Below are 17019 nucleotides of genomic sequence, written 5' to 3'. Positions count from 1 at the left end.
GTGCACATAATTGAACTGTGTGTACCGGAAGGGAGGGTTACGTGATACTTCATAGGTCATTTTCATAGCTTGGCTCCATGCGTGTTGTGATAAGGGTTTTGATAGCACACAGTCCCATCTATTTTTTGCTTGTTCTTGTGTATGTTCGATGTGAGTGGTGAGGGTTTTGTATCTTCTTGATACGCTTATTGGGGCGGTTATGCCTTCTTGCAGGTCATGAAGTATGGGGGAAACCTTGGGTTCCAAGTTACTGCATTTCCAACAAGATCGTATTACTTGTTAAGTGTTGGGCAGCAGGCCACGTTCTAGGACCTCCGATAACATTGCTAGATATGGGGTTAATGTTTGAGCCGAGAATGTGCTATAATATTCAATGGGTATACCATCACTAGCCTGGCGCTTTGCTATGTGTTAATTGTTGTAGAGCCTGTTGTACTTCTGTGAGATCTATCGGTCTATCTAGGTCCGCCACCTGATTGGCAGTTAGGCGGTTTAGGCTAATGCCATTAAAGAACTCGCTTAATTGTGTTGCAGTAAGTGGGGGTGGAGCCTTGTATAGGCACTGTTTATTTCTGCTTGTGTATTTACTATTAATCCTGTGTCAAGGCGGATGGCACCTATGGGGGAATTCCGACGTTCGTTACTTATGAGCCATGCTAGGAGTTTGCCAGATCTGTCCCCTTTCGCATGTGTGCGGGCCATATAGTGGCGATGATCGAAGTACCTGAGTCGGTTATCTGTCTCATTCCATTGAGTACGAATGCTAGAGAGCTTCGCTTGTGTGGTCGTGCCCTTTGCAAAGTTACACTCTGAGGAGTGAACCTCTTGTTCTAGTTTACGGAGCTGGCGTGTCAATGTTTGACATACTCCCACAGTCATTGATATACATGCCCCCCCTTATGACTGCCTTGTGTGCAGCCCACTCAATAGCTCTGGAGCTTGTTGTCCCGTCGTTTCGGGTAAAATAAGAAGAAATGTTGGGGCTATCTCTTTTCTGAACGGAGGGTCTTGTAGTAGCTGGGTTTGAAGGCGCCAAGTTGGATTCAGGCGCGTGGTCTACCCCATCTAATGTGTATAATAAGTGGGCAGTGATCCGAGATTACCCTGGCTGCATAGTCCGCACCCGTTATTCTATGTGTTAAGTCTTGTGAGGTGAGAATGAGGTCAATATGGGTGTGGAGGAGATGCACTGGGAAATAGTAGGAGTATTCTGTTGTGTGGATGTAGGTGTCTCCATATATCTATCAGACGGCGATCTGTCATCCATGATTGTAGTATCTGTGAGTTTTTCGCTATTGTAACGGCCACCATGGGGGGATGTGATCTATCCATCTCTATTTGCGGGATGCAGTTCATGTCCCCACCCCAAATGCAGGATGTAGTTAAGTCATTTGACAGTTGTGAGATCGTTCTTTGTAGGAATTCGCCTTGTCTAACGTTCGGAACATATAACCCATTAATCACTAGCGCCTCCCCATCTAGCAAACCCATTAATTGTATGAACCTGCCATCCTTGTCAGTTATGCTGCATTGTACCGTGCAGGGGACCCCTGGAGCTATCCAGATCAGCACCCCTCTGGCAAAGGACGAGTTTCCAGAGCCATATACTAGACCCGCCCATCTCTTTTCTAGCCGCGTAATATCTTCTGGCGTAATGTGTGTTTCTTGGAGAATTGCTATATGGATGTGGTGGCGTTTTAAATATGCATGTATCCTATTGCGTTTATTTATTCTCACCATACCCTTCACGTTCCAGGTTATTATATTGTATATAGGTTCCTTATTATTTGTATTGAGTGGTATTGTGAGGATCCATATAGATTGATCCCAGGATCCCAATCCCACACAGTCCGCCAATCGCCGCCAGCCAGCCGCGCGCACACCCCAACCGTTCCTCCCGCCCTCCCCGAGCCCACCTGCAAGCAACCCCGAACTCAGGATAGAGGGATAATCCCAAGATAGGAAGGGGGAAGAAAAAGAAAGGAAAAGAAGTAACAACAAAAGCCTGATTTTAAAAATAGTGGCACAACCGGTGGCTAAACTAGTGTCCGGGCTGTTCAGTTCCATTCGGGTACCGTTCAGGTGTTGGGGGACGTGGATTGATGAGGCAGGGCCCTTGGATGGCCCACATCCAGGATGATGCTTTCCCTGCGTGATCCTGTGTGTGGCCGTGTCATGTAATAGAAGTCAGTTAAGGCCTCCAGAGCGGCAATCAGCCGGTTCCCATCCAGAGACTGCCACGATCCTCGGCGTGTAACCGCAGGGAGGGGGCAGCCCGCCCCAGCTACCGCAGCACCCGGGGAAGAGCGAAGGGTGTCCGTCCCGGGCTCCTAGAGTTCGTCCGCCAAAACGTGGAGTGAGGTCGGGGCCAACAGCGGAGAGAGGGATGGGCTGGAGTCCCCTCCAGGTGAGGCGGCATCAATAATATCTGCTTCGCTCCTGGTGTCTATTAATGATCGGGTGAATGAGCTGGTTTCCTTTAGGATTTGCGCTTGATCTGCTGCCATCTGTGTTTTTGTTGGACGCGACGTTACTTTCGACTTTTTCTTGCTTCTGGAACTGGGGCTGATCCATTCTTCGTTCGCAGCATCTTCCTTAGCTAGGTCTACCAATCCTTTGGCATGAATCCATGTCCATGAGTCTTCAGGTGTGGGGAACATTAGAGTTTTTTCATTGGCAATTATGCGCAGGCGTGCTGGCAACATAAGTGAGTAGGTGATACTATGTTCACGCAGTAGTTGTTTGATCTTAACATATGCAGCTCTTTTACGTTGTACCTCCATCATGTAGTTTGGGTAAGCCATTACGTTGCTGTTTTCCAGGCTGATTGGGTTTGAGGTTCTGAAGTGTTGGAGGACTGAGTCTCTTTCTCTATAATTTAGGAACCACGCTATCAGAGGGCGAGGTGGTGCTCCAGGCCGAGGGGGTCTGCCCGGAATTCTGTGAGCTCTCTCTATCACTGGAGCTTTGGTAGAGTCCTGTATGTTCAGTATGTCTTTCAGCCAGTTCTCTATGAATTCCTCCACTTTAGGTAACTCTATGCGTTCAGGGATGCCGAGAAATCTGATGTTGTTACGTCTTGAGCGGCCCTCTGCATCCTCGGCCCTGCATTGCAATTGCACCAGTTCCGTTTCCATTTGTTGGATTTTGGTTCTCATGTCTGCCACTTCTGGTTGGACAGTTTTTAGTGCTGATTCTGTGTTGTGCACCCTTTCTGTTAGTTTGCGATGGTCAACGCGGAGCAGTGAGACCTCAAGTACCGCAGCATTGATTTCCCCTCCAGTGAGGATTTGGTGTCCATTATTGCTTGCATGATTTTGTTGAACTGCAGAGAATGCGTGCGCATTGTTTTGTTCAGTTGGAGAAGTGTTGCAGATTTCGTGTCACATTGACCTGCAGGTGGGGGAAGGTCACCATCCATGTGGGTCCCTGGTTTGGGGTGTTTTGGTGTAACCATGGCTTTTCCCGAGGGGCGGCCCCACCTGGTCCGTGCGTCAGGACCGAGTTTGGCGGGGTCGACTGAGAGCACAAGCAGATCAGTTGCGGGGGCCCGCTTACAAGAGGCAGGCGATTCTCAGCTGTCAGGAGGGCCGGTATGTCCTGCGCTGATTAAGCCCTCTACTGGGTAGACCGAGTTATATTGATTGAGGGTACTGGCCTCCTACTTGGCGAGTGTTCCGGGGAGAGTCTTGTACCGACGTCAGGTTTTGATGTGCGCCAAGTTTGGTGGAGGAGGGGTGGAATATTCTTCAGGCTGTTACACCTAGCACCTAGGGGGTTGTCACTATGAAGTGCACCGGGTAGTCGTCTGCAATTGTCGAGCTGTTTATATATATGAGTGAAGTCGTGTAGGGGACTAGTAGAGGCCGTTCAAATCACTCATGCGTTAGTCCGAATATTTTCGGATTTCCTCAGCAGCTAGTCGCCACTGCCAGACACGATCAGGCAGGTATAGCTTATAGATGCACCGTTGGAGGGGGAATACTCAGTGAGTGAGGCTGATAATCTCTGGTTTGGTGGTATAGTGTGTTTGTGGGCCGGAGGCAGTGCCTCAGAAAGTTTGCTTGAGGGCGCGACTAACTATGCGCTTGAGTGGGTTGTTGCTGTGTGAGAGTTTATATAAAATGATGACATTAATGACAGTCCACCTTGTGTTGCGACCACACCTTCAGGACACATTACTTGTGGCACGTCCAATGTGTGAGCCCACTCCACTCCCAGCTCACCTTATTTCCTATTGTCCGCTTCCATTCCTTCCTCATGGTTTATGACTTTATCACTGTTTCAAGCTGTGCATTTTGCCTCCGGTTGTTTTGCTTCTGGTGATGTCGGCAGTCTCTCCCCAAAGGCAGTTGGCTTGCTTGAAGTCAGCTTATTAGGATATTTGTTACTTTAATCTCCTATTTTTATTCTCTTTTTAAAAATTTAGTTATTCCACCTTTTATCTCTTTTATTACTTATTTTGCTGCTTTCCTTCTGCTTTGACAGTCCCACGGATGCGGCGGTCTTCGCAATCTACAGGGGGTCGGTCTCCGCCTACGTGTCAGTGCGCTCGGCCCAGGACCCGGCGCTTGCGGTGCCCGATCCAGGAGGGGCCGGGGCTTGTGCGCGGCCGAGAGCTAGAGTGCCCGGGCACCCCCGCCACAGCGAATAATAAAAGCCCTGGGAGGGACCCAGGTGATCCGCCCAGGCACCGCCTCGCTGCCGCTCACCGCACGGCGCGAATCCTGCGGTCCCGGGCACCGGCCGCGCCGCCGACCCCAGCGTCTCTGGCGCCTCAGCCCAGGCGCCGCTTCCGCATTCCTTAAGTCCCCGGTGTTGCCCCCAGATGGGAAGGGAGGCCTTTTTGCGTAGTGAACTACGGCAATGGGCACGGCAGGGCACACGATATTTACTATGTTGGTGGGCTGTGAACGGAGCTCTTTGTTCAAGCGTCCGCGCCGGCAGCCATCTTGGCCACACCCCTCCTTTTCCTTGTCTTTCTAACTACATCAGTAAGGCGGCACAACCACTTGATGGGCACTGAGGGTCGTGCTGAATATCCAGTGTGTTTGCATGGTATAATGATGTGTCTAGCTTTTAGGTCAAGCACAGCAGCGCCCAATCGCTGCTTTTCCGACGTGTTGGTATGTATATGGGCTTTTTAACCATGCCCACCGCATGCCCATCACTATCACTCGTTCATGGGCTTGCTCTTCAAAAATCCTTTATTTTCATTGGTAAATGCTTTCCGTTTGTCCCTCCGTGGGGTGGTTTAGTTACCGCCTTGGACATCGCCCCTGTTATATTGCTAATTGCACTTTTGTCGATATGTTTTACTGCAAGCAAACTTCTTTTTCCCTTTGTGTGCTCTTTCACGCTGATGCAGTGGCGCATTGAATCAGCTCACTTATGTGAAACTGTATTACTTTTCATTTTCAATTTATGTGGCAAAAAAAGTCTGGTTAGGAGTTTACAGCGGTAATAGCTCTAACTCGAGCAAATGCGAGACCCATTGCATTGAAAATGCTTGTTTTTGGAGGAATTGAGAAAATATGGTTACTTCCTACTATGGTCAGTGCGAAATTATTTATGGTCTCCTCCGTTGCCAACCCTGTTCTGTTCTGCTGTTCCCCCTGTATCCTGTGCTGAGTTGAAGAGGGCAATGATACATCCATACTTTCAATTTGAAATGTACCATGTTCGTCTTGGGTATGTATAATGTATTGCAGAGCTGGAAAAGCCCAGAACGTTGCATTTCTAGTTATGTTTAACTAGGTTAAAGGGAAACCATCCATTATAATATGATCTTGGTCTCTGATCACACTAATTCTGAAGCTGCTCTATTTTCTGGACCGCAGATTTTACTAGGTTATCACGTGGCACCCAAATGGTGATTGGATAGACTTTATCAGATAGACACTGCTTTTTTATGGCACAACTTTTTTGTGGCAATGCATCTCTCCTTCTGATAGACACAGGTCATTTGCGAAGGCAGAGAAGTATTGCTCCTGGATACCTTAAAAGATACTGAAGTACTGACCCTTTTCACAATTACTTCCTCAAAACTGCTTGGAAGCCTGTTATCGGGCAAAACTAGCCTGTAGAATGTAAAGTTTGTAATTAATTCCCTTTTGGTGGAGATTGAGAACCAAAGGTGAGGCACCCCGGGAGATGGGGGGGAGGTGACGGGAGGGGTATTTTTAGATTTCACAAGACTCATCATTTGACACTGTGGGTAGCTGATATTCCTCTGCCTCTGCCCTGCCTCTGGAGGCTAAAGACCCTCCTGGTCTGGCTGGATCAGTATGTTTGAAGTTACATAAACACAAACATAGCTCATTAGTTGAAACTCATCCTGTTCCTCACTACCTTGGAACAACACCACATGCCTTGACAAATTCATTTAATTGTCCGTCTAGCAGCAACAATAATTAATAAACTGTGGGTCAAAGAGGCCACTGTCTCCACCTCTGCATTCCTGGGGTACGACTTTGCTCGTAATATTTAATTCATGTAATCTGGCTGATCTCTCCAGGATCATATTCTGAACCTCCCCTCCATGCCTTCCTGTTCACGGAGGCGAGGAGAACAATCCTGGCTGTTCCTTTCCTCCAGAAATCTTTGCACTGAACTTCAAAGGTAGGCGGGGTGGATGGGGGGGGGAGGTATTCTCTGGGGATTGTACAGCACAGGCCAAGTTACATAGTTTTGCTTCTTCTTTGTATATCTCTAGTCACCGCCGATTTAACCTCTTTCATTCAGATGCACTCTTTCTTCCTTTTAAGTACCAAACCAAGAAAACTGCCCCGTGGGGTCTGCTGGCTAGAATACTCTGCACACACTGTACACCTAGAAAACACGGTCTGAAGTACACACGTTTAGCGAATGGCTGGTCATCAACAAAATGGTTTTGAACAGTTAAATAGGCTTTCTGTGATGTACCATATGTAGATAAACGCAGAATACTGCGAACTGAATAATTATCGATTCCTTAATGAGTGAATGTATTTTTTATATACATTCCTTTATTATTTTTAGAGATAACAGGTCTGATACATTGGTCCACTCCCGTACAACTCAGCGACCATCAAACTGAGCTAAAGGGATAAAGCATAGGAAACAGAAGAACATAAGAATACAGTCACAAAATGATGCAAATACTCTTCATCTTTCCTCCTCCACCCCATCACAAGGTGACTAATGCCCTGTTCCCATATTGGCCATGCTTGTCCTGTTTCCCCTTGAGCTAACATGTTATGATTGCATAATCCGTATAGACATACCACCTCCCTGTTGACTTTTGAACTAGATACTTCACTTAATATCCCTGGTATCAGTTTTACTCCAGTACTTGGTGCCATAGTTGACAGTGCCATTGTATATTTGGGGTGAGATTGCACTTGTGCACCCTGAGCTCCCACAGTGGATGGTCAAAGATCCATTTTCCCAATGAATTTTCTCACACATTTTCAAACTGAGGGACTTTTGTCATGGATTTTGTAGATACACCTCTCATATGTAGCCAGTCTAGAGAGTTCAGTCGACCATTCTTGGTGTATGGGTGTGGTTAGCGAACACTAATGTCTAAAGATACATATTTTTGCTACCATTAGGACTGTTGACATCCATCTCCTCCAATGTGAGGTGACTTGGTCTGTGTGTACTACATTGTGTAAAATGGGTAATTTTCCCAATTCGGTAAAGCGATTAAGGCTGGTGTCATGCAAAGTGTGTCATGCAGTTATTACAACATGAGCCCATAACATGGGTGACATAGAATGAGAAGAAGGTCCAACACCGGTTCCTTGCATCTCCAACAATTATCATTAGGTAGTAAATAGGACTCTTCCACTTGTACAGGAACCAGTACCAGTCATGAAGTACTTTGAAGTATGAGTACTTTAGTCTGGCCTCCCTCAAGGTACTTTCATGATGGTCCAGAAGGTCCGACCAGTCTTCCTCTGTATACTCCACATTGAATCTAGTCTGCCAGTATGTCTCAGTCTCACATCTAGTGCTGTTGACTATGGCTCATCGATAAGGATCTGGTAAAGGATTGGAGATTGTACCCCTAGATATTCTCCATGTCATTATATTTTTCTGAAGGGGGGAACAGTAATTGGATCAAGTTCGAATTTGCTTTTCAAACAATGTAGTAATTGATGATACTGCCAGTGGCACAATCTCTGTTGTGTGAAGTAGTGTGTTCTCCTATTGCATGAATCTCTCTCCCTAGCCGTTTAGCTAGTCAATCACTTCATGTCCTAGTCTAAGGCCTGCGTTTAGTCATTTCAGCGCCTCTTGATGTAGGTAACCATTTATGCCAAGCAATGTATAAGCGTACCACACCACTTCCAGTGTGGGGGTACATGTATTGGATGACAGGCCCCTGTCACTATAAAATGTGCCAAAGCCAGGTGGTTATTTTGCAGTGGAATGTTTTATAGGTAGCCATGCAGGTTGTTCAGCGTCGTTGGGTAAAACATACATGCAAGACATGTTGCACAAGTTATTATAGATACATGTCTGGCAGTTACAATCCACCCACCCAAGTGTCTGCATGACATTTTGCAGTTTTGAGTCTGGGCCATCTGCCCGCAGAGATTAGGTCTTTTAAAAAAAAAAAAAAAAATTCAAGCAAAATAGTCAGGTTTTTTTATTTGTATTATTTTCTGAGCAAAAGCAGTCTTACATCTAATACGCAGTTGTTCATCATTTACAACAACAGCATGGAAGAATCAAGTCTGTGTCTCCACCATCAACAGGCAGGAGAGAAGGGAGGCAAATGTCACCCCTGTATCCCTAGGATGAGATCAACATACAGTGCTAGGCTCTAACCCCCCTGGCTCATACAGTGAGATCTTCTGACCACCTAATCCGTGCTGACCAAATTCGGTCCCCCCAGCACCGCTTCCTGTTACCCTTGAGCCTGTATAGGCTCACCTCCATGCCATGTGTAGCTAACAGTCTCACCCTCCAATTTTCCAGGGTTGGGGCCTCCACTTTCAACCATTCAGAGGCAATACATAATCGGAGTACCATCATAGCCATAAATAGGAAATACCATTTCTTTTTTGCCTCCCTATACTCCACAGAGTCCATTACCCCTAATAGCATTAAAGGGGGTGAGAGCCTGCCACCCCTTAATAACTACACTGAGAAGCAGAAACAAAGGCAACAGTCTCTAGGTCGATCAAAAAACATGTGCAGGATTTCAGCATCTACCCCCTACCCCCACAATGGGTACATTTCCCATCGGAACCACCTCAATTAGAGACCATGGCAGGAGTGTAATATAGGTTAAATAGAGTCTTATAGAGTTGGGATCTTTTAGCTGGCCATGGAGAAAATCTTGTCTGACATCTCTAGTGATTCTTCCAATCATGCCCCTTCCTGACCAAAACACAAAAGCCATTTTTCATTCTGGAGAGCAAGATCATCACCATGCGTGTATATTAATAAATGATAAAGTGTTCCTATCCTATCCCTATGCCCAATAGCTTATTTAATCAGGATTTTACCCATGGTAGTGAGTTCCTTTTTGCGACGATCAAAGAAATCCTGTACTTGCAAAGACTTGAAGAAATGCTTCCAGGGGAGATCATGCAGCCTTTGTATTTCCATGAAGGATTTAGGCAGGGTGTTAGAATATAAATCCCGAACCCTAATTATCCCACACTGTCTCCAAATATCCAAAACCGGGCCTTGAAAAATGGAAGGGGGAAACATCAGCTCAGAGATTGGAGTATAGAAATTAAATCTTCCAGCTGTCTCCAAATATCCAAAACTGGGCCTTGAAAAATTGAAGGGGGAAATATCAGCTCAGAGATTGGAGTAGAGAAATTAAACTTTCCAATCGAAATCCGCCTTTTAAGCTGCACCCATACCATATATGCTCCACATAAAACCTTAAATCATGTTCTTTTAAAATAGCTTGGTTCTATGCATCTTGCAAACCAACCCTTAGCCTCTGAGCCCAGCGTCATTTCATATATAGAGGGAGATTCTCCATAGCTACACCCTACTGTGTCCCCTGCAATTAATATATTAATATGCTGCAGAAAACATGGTTAATATGATAAAATAAAATGAGGACCCGCCCATCCACCCTCAGATCTTGGGAGGGTCACATATTTCAGGGCCCTTCTTGGTTGGTGTACCCCCACAAAAAGTTATTACTGATTGCCTCTAGCTTGGCCAACCATATTCTGGCAAACTCTAACGGGATTGATCAAAATAAGTATAGTACTTTGGGCAGTATGTTAATTTTCAATATGTTACAGTATCCCAAAAGGGAAAGATTTAAACAATGCATTCTATCTAGTCCATTTTTATTTTTGCCTGCGGGGGGTCCATATTGTGCTCCACCAGCTGGTCAACTGGAACCGAGATTCTAATACTTAAATATACGGCTTCAGATGCAACCCGATTGTCTCTGATACTGGTCTGGCTTGAGCAAATAATCTGAGTCTTATCTTTATTTAATTTATAGCCTGAGTATATACCAAACAATTTAGCTAACCTTTCAACTTCCTTAAGAGCTGTCTCTGGATCAGTTGTGGTCACTGCCACATCATAAGCATAGGCGAAAACCTTGCACTCTCACCCTGGTGGACAACTGGACTAATATCTAGAGACTCCTCCAATTTGATAAGGAACGGGTCTATGTATAGTGCAAATAGCAGGGGTGAGCAAGGGCAACCCTGCCTGGTACCTCTAGAGATAAAAATTACATCTGATTCTGCCCCTCCTAACTGTGCCCGGGCTTTAGGGGACTTGTACATAGCTTCAATAGCTGGTAAAAAGCCTCATCCAAACCCCTTCCATCTCAAAGTCTCCCATAAGAACTCCCAGGAGACTTCATCAAATGCCTTCTCAGCATCCAGTAATCTCAGACCAAGAGGTGTTTGACATAATTCTGCCACATCAAACAAAGAAATACCTTTTCTTATGTGGTCGACTGTGCCTCTGAATTGAATGAACCCATGCTGTCTTCTACATACCAGTAGGGAAATAACCCTTGCCATCCTGCTGACTAGGATCTTAGTGTATATTTTCCCATCACAATTCAGAAATGAAATTGGTCTGTAAGATCCCGGGTAGAAGGAGGGCTTAGCCTTTTTCCTAAAAACTACTATAGTGGCTTCCTCCCAAGTCAGCGGAGGCTGGCCCTGCTGGGCCCTTAGGCAGGCTAATAACATATTATTCTTCAGTTCTTGAAAAAATGCCTTGTAAAACTCGAGTGACAGGGCATCAGGCCCCAGAGCTTTACCTGTGGCCAAAGAGCTCAAAGCTTCCTGCACTTCCTCAAATGAGATTGGGGTCTCTAACAGATTTTGCTCTCCTTGACTAAGCCTAGCTGTTTTTAAACCCCCTGGGGGCCCCACAGAGTCTCTATAATCATAAGCTGCTTGTTCTTGAGTGCCGGAGTATAGCTCCTCATGAAAATCTCTGAAAATGTTTAGGATCTCCTCTGGTTTTTCCTGAAGACATCCATGGGAATCTTTGATAGCCGCTTTGTCCCTATCTGCCACACTTTGTTTTACCCGTCTAGTCAGAACCCTTCCAGTGGATTAACCATATTCATAGCTTCAGCCTTGAACATCTGGTATTTGACAGCTGCATCATTGCTAAGTTGCTGATTAGCCTTAGCCTTCAACACTGATATCTCATCCTGGATTGTAGTAGCCTCTTCCCCTTTTTTTAAGCAGTGCATCAGTTTACCCTCAGCCTGCCTAAGCTGTTGATGCAGGCTAGTGACATCTAACTTCCTCACCTTCTGCGGGTGTAAGCTGAAGCTCAGCGTCTCTCCTCTGATCCCTGCCTTTAATGCATCCCACACCAGTCCTGGTGAGGCGGTGCCTTTGTTAACCTCTAAGAATTGCTATAGCCAAATACGCATGTGGTCTATATAGGCAGGCTCAGCTAGTAGTTTTCAATCAAAAGTCCAGGTTTGATGGGGCCTGGAGAGTCGAGTTACCAGTACAACCAAAGTTAAAGGATTATGGTCAGATAAGATTTTAGGGGAGAGTTCTACCTCCGCTTATGAGGCTAATGCTGCTGTGGTAGAAACATAGTCAAGGCGAACCAGTTTATTATAAGGAGAGCAGTAGTATAAATAAATGGGATCTGGGGCTTTATGTTTTTCTTAGACATAAATTAGGGCATAACACTTTAGGTTTGCGGCCTTGATAGCTATCAAAGCTAGTTAGACCTTTATTAACCTCAAGATGAATATTAAGGTCACCAAAAATTACTAAAGGAGAGGGCCATGCAGCTAATTCCAGGTTTAAAGCCTCAAGTGTTTTGGCCTCATCTAAATTTGATCCATAAATGCTCGCCCCCCACCTTGCAATCTAGAATAACCTAGCATCCCCCTTTATCCACCAGCGTGCAACCTTGGGTACAGGTAGATTCCTAGCCATGACTGCCACCCCTCGTGTTGTCACCGTCTGCTATGTGCAGACTAGAAGTTTCAGCTCTAGCTCTTTCAGCGCATCCTGCCTGCCCCAGGGGATGTGGGTCTCTAGAATGCAGACAATATCTGACTGCAATAATGTTAGACCCACTGCCACCCTCCTTCTTTTTTGGGAGTTATTCAGACCACATATATTGATGGTACATATTCTCACTTCATTCCTCAGAGTTGCTTCTGACTATCCATTCGCCCCAAAGCCTTATGTTTGCTTAGCTGCGCTCCAGGATTTTTGACCATTGACTTTTGCTAGGTATTCTTCCTAAGAACGTGATTGATGTGCCTTGCCCATACACACAAATTTTCCCTTTGCCTTTGCCCTGTCTTAGCCCACCCTTTCCCCCTGTGTCTCCCTTCCCGCCCCAAGCTCCCCATGCCCGCACCCTCTCCCTTCCATAGCTCCTCCCCACCTCCCTCAGTGCTAGCTTCCCCCACCACTTCATAAGAGGGCACAGGACTAAACAGTCCCATTCCACGATGAATTTGTGCTCCTCTCCCTCACCCAGACCCCATAGCCTATATCTTATAGACAACAAAACCATATAATGCAGCCTTCACTTCAGATAGAAAATAATGAGCCCTGTCATTAACAACCACCTTCAGTTTGGTGTGGTTCATCAGGAAGATCATGGCCCCTTTATTCTGTAAGGACAGGATTAGTTGGCAAAGTCTCCATCTTTTCTCCACGGTTGCATGGCAAAAGTCAGGTCTAACAAAAAAGTCAAATCCCCTGGTGGTATGTTTACGGTCTGGACGGGCAAGATCATATAGAGCTTGTCCTGCTTGAAAATTATGGAGTCAGATCAATATTGCCCTGGGCTTTGCACCACCTGCATCTGATTTGGTTTTGAGTATGAAGGGGAATCGGTGAGCCCTCTGGATTTCTTTCTCCCAGTCCCACTGAGCCAGATCAGGAAAGGCTTCCTTAAACAGATTCACCATAAATCCGCGCAGCTCTGCTCCCGCCACCCCTTCCGGATCACCCAGTACTCGAACGTTATTTCATCTAAGTCTATCCTCTAGATCTGCCAATTTCCATTGGGTATCTTCTAATTGAGATTTCATGAAGTCCCCAGTCACTCCTTGTACAGCTGCGTCATTCTCCAGTTTAGAGATTTGAGACTCAGCCTCCCCCATATGTATAGCAAATTCAAAGCATGTTTTAGCCATCCGGTGAATTGATATCTGCATTTTGCAGCAGGCTCACTGAGTTCTGCTTCTTTCGGCCTTAGTCTCTTCTCAATGCTCCATAATGCTCTGATGTATAGTTTCCAGGGAGATTAAACCTATTGGTACTTCGAAACTAGGGAGAATAACAGAGCCATCATGGGGGGTAGCAGAGTATTCCTGGTGGAGATCTTTGGGTGCTATAGAAGTTGGTAGGTGGCTAGGTGAGCCTAGATGAGGGCTTCTCCTTTTCTTCTTTTTCCTAACAGTAGCAGCCCTACCGCTTTCAAATTGACTGGCAACTGACCATGTTCGGAACTATCACCTTCACAAGGAATAGACATATCTGAACTCACTTCTATGCAGGTTTTCTAACATCCAGGTCAGAATCTTCATCGCTGGTCCAGCTTGATTGATCCAACAAGGAAAATATTTTATACCCTAAATATTTGTCCAGAATCACCATTGAGATCAATTGACCCTTTCGACACATGGATTGCCATTCTGTTGATTGCCTGCTGCTGGTGCTTGAACCGTAGCTTGAACCCTGTCTTGAATCCCATCAGGGGTTGATTCAGAGTTCTCTTAAATGTGATACCCTTGTACATCCCCAGCGCCACACACCCATCTTGTAAAATGTTTGGGGAACCTGTCCAAGAAGAGTGTAGGGGTGGGGGTGTAAAGCAGTCTTTCACCAATGGGGATTCTTCCACTGCGACTCGCAGTCCATGCCTTGACCCCCATTCTCTGTAACACGTGCACTTGGTTTCAGCATTCCAAGGTTCGAAAGGTCTTCTGCCACCCCACCCCTTGTCGCTCCGTACTAGGTGATTTAGACATTTCAGACTCCATATGGGTCTTTCTCTTTAAAAGCTTTGCGAGCAGTGCAGGCTCAGGGTTTATGTTCGCCAAGGGCTTCTCTTTCACCTTCACAGGAGCTGCTGCCCCACGTGTGCCATTTCTCTGAGTTTTAGCTTTGTTCCGGCTGCTGGAGTCACAAACCTTATCCAGCCTTGCCTGTTTCCCCATCGACGTGGAAGGCACTCAGCAATAGCAGCAGCGCCACCATGTACTCTGACAGACTGAGGGAACAATGTAGCCGGAATAAGTGGCCGCATAGCAGTTGCCGGTTTTGGATTCCACTGTGCCGACTCCGAACTCAAGCAGCATTCCACAGGTGATATAGCTGGGGATTTTTAGAAGAGTTGTAGCATGAACTTTGGGGATCCAGGGCTGTGAGTCTGGGATCTGGCGAGGGGAGCAGCGACCGGCCGTCTCATGCAGCCACCATCTTGCTCTCACACAGATGAGGTCTTTAATGCATTTGATTGACATTTGGAGTGTATTTTTGAGCCTAAAGCATAATATAACCTGGGTGCTGTCACCAATTTTACCACCTGATACATCCCCATTGTGAGATCTGGAACGAGGACCAGTTAAGAAAATGATGTCCCTTTTTGCCGTTAACGATAGCAAATTACTAATTAAGGTTTTTTGTGTACAACCAAAATCACTATGGGTGCATCTAGTTAGGCATGCTTTACTTGCACTCCAATTGATCTTATACCAGAAAAAATGAAAAGGTTGTAATTAAGAACATTAAGTACTGTATAAAACCATCAAGGTCGTTAAGCGTTAGGCGAATGTCATCTGCATGCAGCATAATTTGACTGATGATTCCATGCTCTTTATCAGTTTACATTGACGAATAGAAACTGCAAATGGCTCCAGCACAATTAAAAATAGAAGAGGGATCATATGCACCATGTTCCCCTGCTTATAGCAAAGTTCTGCAATAGCTGTCCCCTACAGTCAATCTGTGCCATGGTGGGGTTGGAGGTTACAGCCATTTTTATTTTTGCTATAAATTCTGGGGACCATCCAAACTCACCTCAATGTGTGGAATAAATACACCCATTTTGCATCTAAAGATAACAGTATTTTCTTATCCTTTTCATCTTTCGCTTGCCAAAGCAAATTTGCTAGCAACCTCATATGTATTTTTTGACAAGGCACAAAGCCAGTCTGTGAGTTATGGATACGACTTGGTAGAAGCTCCTTAAATCTGGTCAGTAGCACTTGACCAATATCTTATTGCCTATATTTATGTGCCCTTAAGATAAGACTGATGATTGCTTTTGTTAAATTCAGAACTTGGCCTACTGTCAGCTTCTGACTACTTCAAGACCTCAAACATTAGAGGCACCATTATCTCTTTGTTCAGTTTGTAGAATTCAGCCAGGAAAATGTCTTCCATTGGGGCTTTTTTAGGACATGTCTGGAATGGCTGCTGCTATTCCTTCCTCTGTTATCTTACCCTCTAGCGACTTCCTCTCAGACAAAGTAGGTAAACACACCTTCTTGGGAAACACCAATTCAGACTGTGTGCCATCATCCTCTTTGCACTTTATAAGTTCCCTGTGAATTGGGCAAAGGAACCCACTAGTTCTACTGGGTGAGTAGTCAATGTGCCTTCCTGTCCTCTGATTACTGGTGTGGCTTGTTGCCCCTCTCTCTGTCAGAGATGTGCTGTCATTCGTTGACCAGCTTTTTCTGTTCGCTCGTAGTGTCTCCACTTTAGTCGCAGGAGAACATATTCTGCCTGTGTTGTAAAGTGTTCACATTTAGGTAAAGTATACAAGGTTTTAGGGTGCAGTTGCTCTGTCATGATGCTAGTGAGTCTTTACCTATGTCAGTATTTAAAAAGAGGGAAGTTGTAAGACTTCAGGAGGTGTGGTCCAGGGGAGGGTGTCAGGTAAGTAGTTCACTTTCTCTTATGTACACTCACTGATATGTTTTGTGTAGTTGTACGCTCACACCAGTAGTGACAATCCAGGATTGGTTTGTGTACGTGGACACCCCAAGTGAGTCTTGGATGTTTAACCGTACATGATCAACAAAAATGAAAAGAAAACAGTATACAGTACACTTGCCATACAAATAGATAATTAACTAACGGCTAGCTTCTTTGTTCAGGGGAGCTATCTCCCACCAGCCCCTTCACCCAGCTCCTTATGATCAAACCTGTTTGAACAACTACTAAGTCAATTAACAGGGGACTAATCCCAACATATGTATCATGCATGCAGGGGAGAATTACAGCTGAAATAGGTATTTAGGACCAACAGAACGTGGCACTATGCCAACGAGTTGAGTTCTTTTGTTTTGTTGGGAGGGACATTTGTTGTATGTGGGGATGGTGGGAAAGCGAGTTGGGACCAGGGTTTGGACTTTGGAAACTTAATTTATCTTTGGGCATTGGTTAGAGATGAGGGGATTTGTTTGGGGAGAGGAATGGGCCTGTTGTGGGTGGAAAGGTGGGTTTTATAATAGTTAAACGAAATATAAGGGAAATATGTTTTTGAATGTATTTATGCCTCAGATATTTATTTTGC

The sequence above is a fragment of the Pleurodeles waltl genome, chromosome 4_1, assembly GCF_031143425.1.
Source record: "Pleurodeles waltl isolate 20211129_DDA chromosome 4_1, aPleWal1.hap1.20221129, whole genome shotgun sequence".
Lineage (NCBI taxonomy): Eukaryota > Metazoa > Chordata > Amphibia > Caudata > Salamandridae > Pleurodeles > Pleurodeles waltl.
This window is presented reverse-complemented; position numbering follows the sequence as displayed.